The sequence below is a fragment of the Castor canadensis genome, chromosome 7 (genome assembly GCF_047511655.1).
Source record: "Castor canadensis chromosome 7, mCasCan1.hap1v2, whole genome shotgun sequence".
NCBI classification, from domain to species: domain Eukaryota; kingdom Metazoa; phylum Chordata; class Mammalia; order Rodentia; family Castoridae; genus Castor; species Castor canadensis.
In genome coordinates, this window is record NC_133392.1 from 119,276,048 (window position 1) to 119,287,753 (window position 11,706).

At 38.9% G+C, this 11,706-nt stretch overlaps 1 non-coding gene across 1 annotated transcript; it reads right to left on the reverse strand.

Annotated features, from left to right (window-relative positions):
- Nucleotides 1-1,656: 1,656 nt before the first annotated feature.
- On the reverse strand, nt 1,657-1,789 carry LOC141425354 (small nucleolar RNA SNORA51). The gene has a single exon (XR_012450414.1). It is a non-coding gene; the product is annotated as a small nucleolar RNA SNORA51 (small nucleolar RNA).
- Nucleotides 1,790-11,706: the final 9,917 nt, after the last annotated feature.

Sequence of the window (11,706 nt, forward strand, 5' to 3'; positions counted from 1 at the left end):
GTAATGAACCCCTAAGTACCTATTGTTCAACCAAGCTATAATAAATTCTCAGTTACTTTTGTTTTATATTTTCATTTATGTTCCTATTCCCCTCCTACACCAAATATTTTGAAGTAAATCCTAGATGTTGTATTTTTTCATCTCTAAATACTTTAGTTAGTACATACCTCTAGAAGAAATCTCTATTTCTCCTTTTTTTGTGGTACTAGGGATTGAATTTAGGGCTTACCACTTAAGCCATGCCCCCAGTCCTTTTGCTTTTAGTTTGTTTTTCAGATAGGGTCTCACTCTTTTGTCCTGGTTAGTTTAGAACCATGATCCTCCTGAATTACAGGCCTGTGCTGCCCTCCCCAGCCCTATGCCCCCAGAGGTATCTCCTTAAAAAACCCTGAAGGAGATTATAGATGACCTCTCATTTTTCACTCTTGTCTCTGAGAGGTAGCATCTAGTTCCCCTTACCTTGGATTGCATCTGACCAGAGTCACCCGCTTAATTAGTATAATAGTCCAGAAGTGTTGCCCTGGCACTGCCATAGTTAGATCTTAAGAAGCTTTGAAACTTCAATCTGGACCTCTCAGTACATATTCTGAGAGTTCTGAGATGTCATATAACATGTCTGATGGCTCAGAACCCCCGTGCTGAACAGGTCAATGTGACTGCTCTGGTTAGAAGTTTCAGTGGAGTCCTGCTGACTAGTTTTCCTCTCCAAGGTACCATGCATGTAAAGAAGACCATCCCGGACTTCCTACTTCTGCCATGTGCCAAGTGAATGCCACCAAGTGGCTTCCGTTGATGCCATGTGATGCAGAAAAGTCACTCAGCTGAGTTCTGTTCTGAGTGTTGGCCCACAAAATCATGAAATTTAATTGTGTCCCGCTTTAAGTCTATGTTTTGGGGCTATTTATTATGCTTCAACCACAAAAACCTTGCCACTCCTAAAACAATCACCAGTAATTCTCTAAAATATCAAATATCCTGTGTTCAAATCCCAAATAATCTTTAAGTGTCCCTTATTTATTTATTTATTTGTGACAGAATCTTACATGCAACTCAGGCTGGCCATGAATTTGTGATCCTTCTGCTTCACATTCTTCAGTGCTGGGCTTACAGGCATGCTCCACCACACACAGCTACAAATATTCTTTATTCTCATTTTTAAAAAATTATTTTGTTTTAATTGGTATCTAAGTAAATTCCATTGGTAGTAATTAATTTTTATATTTCTCTCTCAAGTCTTTCAATCTATTGGTTTTCTGTACTCCTGCCATCTTCAAATTATTTGTGTAAAAAACTGGTCCATTTGTTCTCAGAGTTTCCCATTATCTATATTTTAATATCATTTTATATGTTCTCCTATTACCTGCCATTCCTGTAAGTTAGAAAGTAGATCTAGAGGCTTGGTCTGTGTCAAGTTTGGTTTTTTTTTTTTTTTTTTGGCAAGACTAGTTCATAAGTGCTATTGCACAATTCTATCAGAAGGCATATCACATCAAGTTGCTTCTTCTTCTGTGATTTTAACAGCCATTGAGAATTATTGCCTTGCAAAATAGAGATATCACTTAGCTGTTACTATACAAGATCAAAGTATCTCAGCATCATACAGAAGCAAGTACTTACTTTGCTCATTTCCCCCAACCACCACCACACACACATACCCCATGTGTCTGCATTCACAATAAGGTCCAGGCTCCAGGCCTGGGGCTGAGGTGTGTATGGGGTAGGTTTATTTTGCCTCCTCCTTCTATACAGACTGAGTAAGAACACAGCCTGTTAGAAGTACCAGGAGGCCATTAGTTCACTTATTTATCATCACTCTCACTTCATTTCTTCAACACAGCAAGTCATATGGCAAATCCAAAGTCAAGAGGTGGCAAAGTACTACTGCCTCCAGTGGGTGGTGGGCAGTCAACCTCCAGGCTGAAATGCCTATGCATAGGCAATGACAAGGCTTTACCTAGCAGGTCTCATGGAGGGAAGCTGCCAATGCATCCCAATCTCTGCAGGGAGGTACACTAAAGGACTCATACTCCTCAGGCCAGCCATGTTCCCATGTATTAGCCCAGGAGTCTCCCTTTAGAGGTCTCTTTACTAGGGGCCTCAGCTGAGGTCTTCCCAGGTGCATCTTCCAGAATTTGCTTTTTGTGGACTTTGGCTGAGGCATTCTTCTGCACTTTGATTGTTATACTTTTGTACTCTGAGCCCTTTCCTTTATCTCTCCTTCTTGCTCCTGGGTCTATAAAAAAGCAGGAGCCTTTCATCCAGAGCTCCCTAGCAGCAAGATTTCTTGTCTGCACTTGCATCTATCTGACCCTAATCTGGTGTTGTTCCATGGGAAATCTGAAACACTAGGACAGGTGCCTTTCTCTTTTGCCTCTTGGTGGCATAGGAAAATGCCAGTGAATGCATAAGGCTAAATTGTTGTTTTCAGTTTAGGTTGAGTCCTAATTGACTACCACAAGCCTAGTGGCTCAGCAGGATGGTATTGCAAAGTTACATAGAAAGTGGATACGAGAAGGGGTGAAGAATTGAGTCAATACCAGTCTATCAGAGTGAGAACCCACTATTATTTTTCCTTTATTAATAAACTAGAGTATTTCTATAAAAGGAAATTAGTCAATTTTTCTAGTTAGCTAATACTTAGAATTTTAGAAAGGTGACAAGTGAGTCTCATTGGATTTTTAAAATATTAATTTATGGATTTTAAATATATTTAATGTATTCAATCTGTTTTACTTACTGTCCTGATTATTGCCTAAGTTCTCCCATCTTTTACCAGTATAACTCATGAAGTTGCTCCTGAATCTTTTTAACATAGCCACAGTTGTCTTTCATAGCTTCCTTGTTTCTGGTAGTCAGGATATGCCTGACCTGAAATGAAGCATTCGGCACATTAATTTTTTAAGATATAGAAAGATCTGGCAATAGATGGTGAATTTGTTTTTTAATATGTCTGAAGAGAATTTACTTTTAGTTGTTGAAAGCTTAAGTAATTTTGTTACCAGGAAAAAAATATGTATAAAAACATGTTTCAAACATTCAGATTAGTTAGTGTGGTGGTATTGTTTCCACAGAATTTAAGAAGAAAATCCAAGTCATTTTTGGAGGAAGCTGACTTCAGAGGGAGAAAATTCCATGTTAGCATACATTCCTCTTCAGTCTTGAAGTGGGGGCTACCAGTGTGACATCCTGCCATCCATACCAAGGACTAGAATTCATCTTTGGCTTTAATAAAGCTTCATGACAATAACTACCTCCCATAGTTGTATGTATTTAATTCATTACTCAACTAAATTCAGCAAGTACTGGGTGAGTTCTTGGCATTGAGTAAAAGCAACCAGCTAAGCTATGTATGAAATGCAGAAGAAAAAGATGAGAAAAAATAAATTCCATGCTTATGGGAAAACAAGTTAAATTTAGAAACAATTAGATTATGACCCAGGATAATACATAGTTACTGGTTTAAACGAGTGATGCTAATACTTAGTGCTGTAGGTTTTGAGAGAGAGAGAGACGAATTAGCTTAGCATGGTCAGAAGATGATTTATTGAGGAGTTAATCCTTGATTCAAACCCTGATGACCGCATGTTTCCATGGGCAAGAACTAGGAACACATGAGCAGTGACAAAGATAGTGGTAACAATGACATGAGGATGGTGGGGACGCCAGCCACCTTGGAGTAGAGGCTTCTGGCTGGGAATACATGGGATGGAATCAGTTTCTTGGCACGTTTCACCATCATGCTGAGATTAGATTTCAGTAAAGCATCTGTCCTCTTCGTCTCACCTGCCAAGGTGTTTGCTGTTAACCTCCAGCTAGAATATTTATTTCTGGAAATGGCAGCATGATTAATGTTGGAAATGAACTAACAGAGTTTGGAGTGGGAAAAGCAAGACATGCAGAACAGGAATTGAAATGGATGGCAATAAAATGGAGATAGTAAACTCAGAGAGGGAGTCTATTCATTTATTGAATGAAATTTTTATCAGTGTATATTAAGAGGTTGCACTATAGCGTTTCACACATGTATACATTGTGGATTCATCAGATTAGCCCTCTCTATTGCTGTTTCTTTTCCCCATCCCCCTTTCTCCTATCTTTTGACAGCTTTTAGTAGGTTGCCTTGTGCCACGTTCATACATAGACACAATATGTTTTGGTATTGCTTCCTATCATTTATTAAACAAATATTTATTGAGTACCTCTATGTTCAATGCACGTGCTAGGTACTGAGACAGTGAACACTGTATCTTAAGAACCTGTTAATAGTCTGAATAATTGAAGAAGAATCAATAGCTTGATGTAATGACTTAATAATTGAATCCTTAAGAGTGTAATTTCAAATGCGGTGATAGTCCGAGAGAAGATTTTTTTATCACAGCTTTTCCTATCATCTGAAATAATTTCAGACACCTACTCAGCCACCAATGCATAATGCCTAAACTAAAATGTAAATTGATTTCCTCCAAACTGTTCATCTCTCTGTGCCTTCTCATATTCCCAGACTGCAAAAGCTCCTAGGAGGATAAAGGAGAAATAATGACAAGAGTTCTGGTTGTAGATAATGGGTCCAGTGTACTAATGGTAGGCTAGCTTCTCTGGAGCAGGGCCTTCCTTAAGGAAAATTGTCAGAGAGCCTGGGCAATGCAGTCAGTTCATCAATAAATGGCACGTAATTTCCTTGTCTGCTTTGTGCACTGATCTAGGCACTGGAAATGCATACAGAAGAAGTTTCTGTGTCCATGGAGTTGATGATATTCTTGTGGAAAAACACGCATACACTATGCTTTCAGTTAGTGGTAAGTACTATGAAAAAAAGTATATCATGAGGAGGACTGGTAGAAGTGTGTGTGTGTGTGTGTGTGTGTGTGTGTGTGTGTGTGTGTGTGTGTGTGTGTCTAGGGATGGGGGAGGTTATTTTAATTGAGTGGATTAGGGAAGACCTCTGTGAAGAAATAATGTTGAAATGCTGCAGAAATAGTGTAGGAAAATAGACCAGCAAATGGAAAGGCTTAAGACAGGAATGGCTAGGAACAGTGAAGGGGAAGCATGAAGCTGTTAATGACTGGAATATTTCCAGCTTGGGTTATGTGGTAGGGCACCTGCATAGCAAGTGCCAGGCCCTGATCACAAACCTCAACACTGCCAAAAGAAAGGAAAGGGGAAGGGTAAAAAAAAAGTGGGTGGGGAGAATGGAAAGAGAAGGGAAGTGGAAGGGAAAGGAAGGTGGAAGGGAAGGGAAAGGGATAGGGAAAGGAAAAATACTGCAGGGCCAGTTTTAGCCCATAACTCTGTTGAGTATTGCTTTTCTAGATTAGATAATGAAGAGGGGTACAGCCTGTTCACCGAAACTTTTAAAAATTCCCACGAGTCTATGTTGGCCTGTGGATGAGAATCATTGTAATAGAATCTGAAGTCATTACAGTAAGCAAAAACAGCTGCTCATCCTTATGCATTTTTTCTGATATGGTTGACACGTTTCTGATTACGGCTTTGAGATATTAATATTGACCTCACTTTATATATTTATTTTTGCTTTTTTGTATGTGTTTTTGTTTTGTCTCTTTGTTTTGTTTTGAAATAGGCCTCACTATGTAGCCCATGTTGGCCTCAGTCTTCCTGCCTCAGCCTCCCAAGTGCTGGAATTAAATTGTGACCCACAACCCAACTCAAGTTCATTTCATTTATTATTTTTTAATTTTTTTTTTGGAGGTACTGGGGTCTGAACTCAGCCCCTCATGCTTGCTAGGCAGGCACTCTACCACTTGAGCCATTCTGCCAGCCCTCATCTTCATTTTAAATAAGGATTCTTAGCAGAAGGAATCCTCCAGAAAGGCTTCAGTTTATTGAGCAGTAAATCTGTGAATAAGACATCTTTCCATGCATTGAGCAAGGTATCTCAGCCTCCCCATTACTGACATTTTGGGCTGGATAATCCATCATTGTAGTGACTTTCCTGTGTATTATAGCATGTTTACCTGCATGTCTTACCTCCACTGGCTAGATACAAGTCACACCTTACCCATGGTGTCAACCAAAATGACTCCAGATATTGCGAACTGTCCTTTAAGGGGTAAAATTAACCCACTGAGAACCAGCACACTAGACTGAGCTCCTCAGGGATAAAGGTGATTTCTAATTTATTTATTATTTTGTGTCAAGTACCATGCTGGGCACAGACTAGGTATATGATAGAGACTAATGAATTTAAAGCATGAGATTTCTCATTTGCCTAGTATTCCTACTATGTTCACCCTGATTTTTATGCATTAGAAATTGTCTCGGGGATTGAATGAGAAAGGGTGGGGTGGGCCTATGCAATCTTTATAATGAAACTGAATTTCCATTGAAGTTCAAAGTCCCAGTGGACCAAGTGATTATAAAGCATAGGTAAATCACCGTGATCTGCAATTAGCTTCAGAAGGTATATACTTTTTTATTTATTTAAGGGAAAAATCACTGACAATTTAAGTCTAGCAGGGAAGGTGGTAGAATGAAGGCAGCTGACATATCCCAGCCAGGGAAAGTGTGGGTGAAATATGCCAGGGGGCTGGGTTTAGTGCACATGATGCCTCTGTCTCTATGGGTTTAGTGCACGTGATTCCTCTGTCTCTGTGAGGAAGAGTGAAGGCTCAATCATGCTGCTTGATTAGAGACTTCATTTGAGCTAAAACAATTAGGAAAAATGCCTTACCTTGCTTATTTTTTTGTCACACAAGACAGTTGTAGGCAAAAAAATTTTGTAAAACCACCACACTTAAAATTCTGTCATAATCTGATGTGAGATTGACATCGGCAGGCTGGGTAAGGGGTGGACCAGGTGGAACTCTGGGCTCAGTTTTGCTGTATACCTAAAATTGTCTTTAAAAAGTATTCAAGAAAATCTTAATATCTACTAAAATATTAATCATTAGTCTAGTGGACTCTAATGACATTCAAGATTTTTCCCTATTTCATAGGTCTTTCTCTTACACTAATGACTTCAGAAATCATATTGACTCATTGATAAGAGTTGTTCTCTCTTGAAGCTGTCGCCTTGAAAGTGACATTAATGAGGTAAACTCCTGGCAGGGAGAGAAGCTGAAATTAAGTTACTCTAAGATGAGAACTTCCTGAGAAATTTTTGTGCCTAATCTTCTAACCATGTACAAATTCCTGGTTTTTAAAGCACCTATTATGTATCTTAATTGAATTACAGTTCAAATACCTTGAAAGCACAATAAAGATGACTTTAGATGGAGAAGCAGCATTCTAGGTATTTTAGATTTTGCAAGGTTGAACTCTTAAAGTGTAGCCTAACAATATCTTAATATCCACATACACAATAGCTCACTGTTTTAAAAATAATAAGACCCAGGTAGGTGCCCATTGTTCATACCTGTAATCCTAGCTGCTTGGTAAACAGATCAGGACAACTATGGTTCAAGGTCAGCCTAGGGTGGGGTGGGGGATCAGGACCCCATCTCAACAGAAAAAAGCTGGGTGTAATGGTGCACTTCTATCATCCCAGACATGGTGGGAAGCATAAAATAGGAAGATCAAGGTCCAGACTGATCTAGGCAAAAAGTGAGACCCTATATCCAAAATAACCAGAACAAAAGGGTTAGATGTGTGTCTCAAGCAGTTGAGTGCCTGCCTAGCAGAGGGGAAGCCCTGAGTTCAAACTCCAGTACTGCAAAATGAATAAACAAACAAACAAATAAATAATAAAATAACAAGACCCGGAGATATGAAAGGATCCTTTCATGGGCAAATTAAGGATATTCTCAATAGGATTTATTCTCTCCTACTTTTTGCAAAGCAGTCTGCCGGCTGGTACACCCAATCATTAGTTGATTTTCCCTTTTTTTTTCATCTATTTATTTAGGGACAGGGTCTCATTATATAGCCCAGTTGGCCTTAAACACTTGATCCTACTGCCTTATCCTCCCAAATGCGTGGAGTAGAGGCATATGCCACCGTTACTAAATCACCCCACTTCTGAGCTTGCTTCTTATTCAGTTATTCTCCTGCCCTCAACCTAGACTAGTTGACTACTAGTTTGATCTCTGATATTCTCTAAATAGCACATAGAGTAGGATCTAATAGCAGTGTCCTGTATTTACTGTTTAGTTCCTACATTTCTAGATCCTTGACCAGTTTTATTCATTCAGTAAATTTGTGCATATTCTAGGTACTCTTTTCAACACTAAATACATGTAGATGTTTTTAAATTAATACTCTTCATGCCAATCCCACATCCATTTCATTCCACATCCAGTTTGCTAGCTCCATTTCCAAGATCTATGTCAGTCTGTTTATTTCTCCACATTTCCCTGACCCCCTGACAAGTCCAAGGTGCCACCATCTATCTGGACTTCCCCAACAAACTTCCCCTTAAGTTTCTTTTTATAAAATCACTTAAGTAGAATATTATCACTCCTTTGTCCAAGATCTGTTAGTGGCACCCATTGCACAAACAATGACATGGAGACTTTTTACCAAGATCCTCAGGACTGTACATGTTGGCTGCTGCCTGCCTCTCCAGTCCCATTTCCTACCTCCTTTGCCCATAAGGCTTTAGACATAATTGGTCTTTTTTCTTAAACCCAACTATTGTTTCCTCCACTTGGATTATTCTCCCCACTGCTCTTTGCATGACTGGCTCAATGTCAGTATTCACAATAGTCATCACCATAGAGTCACCATGAAAGAAGAGATCCATGAAAACTGTCTTCTCCTAGCTACTTTCTCATCCCCAGGTTTATCTTTCTCAGAGCATTTGTCTCAATCTGTCTTTATTTAGTTATGTAATGTTTGTTTATATAGTGTCTATTTTCCGCCTCTAAAAAATAAGTTCTTGAATATTTGTTTTGTTTACTGCTGTATCTCAAGTGATTTGACATTAAAGTCATCCTAGAGAGGTCAGTGCTTTGAATAGAGCATAGTCCATAGTAGACTCTCAATGAATATTTATAGGGCCAGTGATTATGTCACCCACATTGTTTTGTACAATGTTTACCGATAATGGAAGGGAGCACCAATAATTTTTTTTTCATCTACTGCTATATGAGGTCTATGATAGGAAACTACCTTCTTCAACATATATTTTGAGTTGTACTTCTTAAAAATAAGTAAAGTGCTACAAACTACAGTATGACATATTTAATGGAGTAACTAATATAGCCACATCCATTTGTACAACCTGTGTTGCAACAATTTCTAAAGAACGCTCTGTACATAGAGAGACACTTTTGAATACTTTAATTGATGACATCATGAATGAACTTGGCTATTACCATTTTTTTGTGAGCTTCAGGGGCAAATCAAGTTCTTTGATGGCTTACCTAAACAAAAAATCCTGAAGTCATATTAGGATGATAGGACCACAGAAGCAAGGCTCCTTCAAAATCACTCTCATCGGTTGGGGTGAGGTAGAGAGGTAAAATGGTAGTTTCCTGTACTCACAAACACTCTGGAGAATAAACTAAGGCAAATCAGTGGTCAGAAGGCTACATGGAGAATTGGTGCTTATGAAGGAGAGGACTCAGTTATTTGTAAGGTCGCCAAGTATAAAACTCTCCTTTTTTTCTTAAGAGTTCTAGTATTAGTAGGTTGAGTCTTTTTACGAACAAATTAATTTTACCAAAAGGAAGAGGGTCTCCAAATCCTAAACCTACCTCTACCTCACAAACATCGCTCTGAACAAATAGGATCTCTGACACGAGCTAGGAAGCAGGGCAGTAGACATATTCAAAGACCCTCTGTTTGTAACCTGGATTTACTCAGGCTTCAAGTGGGTACAGTTCATAAGAGCAGCTACACTTACAGTCTCACTGCTTGTAGACCCACACATAATGCTGGATATTATTCCCTGGAAGACCTCCTATTCCTCTCGAATTATTTCTGCAGTCCCTAGATATTCACTTGTGTTCACACACAGCTTTCTCTCTTTTTCAAAAATAATTTATTAAATAATTTAAATTCACAAACCATAAAATCAACCATGTCACACTTGACTCTTCAATGACATTAAGTACATTCACAGTGGTGTGCAGCCACCACCTTCCCTTAGTCCCAAAACATTTTCATCACCTCAAAAGGAAACCCACTCCACTAAGTAGATGCCATCCTATGCCCTGACCATGCTTCCCCACCCATACTACCTGGCAATCGCTAATTTATGTTCTGTCTACATGGATTCATCTATTCTGGATATTTCATGTAAATAGAATCATATAACAATTATCTTTTATGTTAAGCTTCTTAGTGTAATGTTTTCAAGGTACATCCATGTTGTAGCATGTATCAGTACTTCATTTGCATAATATTCCTGTATAATATCACGTTGTATATATGTACACAATTTGTTTATCCATTGATGGACATTTTCATTAGAATTGTTTCCTCCTCAATTTCCTGCAAGATCGTCAAAGAGAGCACTGTTTCTTCTTATTAGTCTTTTTTTTCTTTTATTCATATGTGCATACAATATTTGGGTCATTTCTCCCCCCTTCCCCTTGCCCCTGCCCTTCACCTCCCACACCCACCCTTTCCTCTCCTATCCCCACTCAATACCAGGCAGGAACTATTTTGCCCTTATCTCTAATTCTGTTCAAGAGAGAGTATAAGCAATAATAGGAAGGACCAAGGGTTTTTGCTAGTTGAGATAAGGATAGCTATACAGGGAGTTGACTCACATTGCTTTCCTGTACATGTGTGTTACGTTCTAAATTAATTCTTCTCAAAATAGCCTTTTCTGTAGTTCCTGGCCCCTTCTCCCATTGGCCTGTGTCGCTTTAAAGTATCTGCATTAGTTTCTCTGCATTGAGTGCAACAAACGCTATCTAGTTTTTTGGGTGTCTTACCTATCCTCATACCTTCCTTGTCTGGTCTCACTTTATCATGTAATCAAAGTCCAATCCCCTTGTTGTGTTTGCCCTTGATCTAACGTCCGCCTATGAGGGAGAACATACCATTTTTGGGTGTGCAAGTTCCTCTGGAGTAACCTGTGTCACATTCTTTTGTGTATATCCCCAAGAGTGGATCATATGGTAGATCTATGTTTAGATTTTTAAGAAGCCTCCAAATTTTTTTCCAAAGTGGTTGTACTAGTTTGCATTCCCACCAGCAGTGTTAAAGGGTTCCTTTTTCCGCCCCATCCTCACCAACACCTGTTGTTAGTGGTGTTGCTAATGATGGCTATTCTAACTGGTGAGGTGGAATGTTAGTGTGGTTTTAATTTGCATTCACTATGGCTAGGCTTGGTGAGCACTTTTTCATGTGTTTTTTGGCCATTTGAATTTCTTTTGGGAAAGATCTGTTAACTTCACTGGCCCATTTCTTTATTGGTTCATTAATTTTGGGAGAATTTAGTTTTTTAAGTTCCCTATATATTCTGGTTATCAGTCCTTTGTCTGTTGTGTAGCTGGCAAATATTTTCTCCCACTTTGAGGGTGTTCTCTTCAGTTTAGAGACCATTTCTTCTGTTGACCAGAAGCTTTTTAGTTTTATGAAGTCCCATTTATCTATGATATCTCTTAGTTGCTGTGCTGCTAGGATTCCATTGAAAAAGTTCTTCTCTATACCTATTAATTCCAGAGATTTCCTGCTCCTTCCTGTACCAACTTTAGAGTTTGTGGTCTGATATTAAGATCCTTGATCCATTTTGAGTTAATATTGGTATTGGGTTATATACATGGATGTAGTTTCAGTTTTTTGCAGACTGCT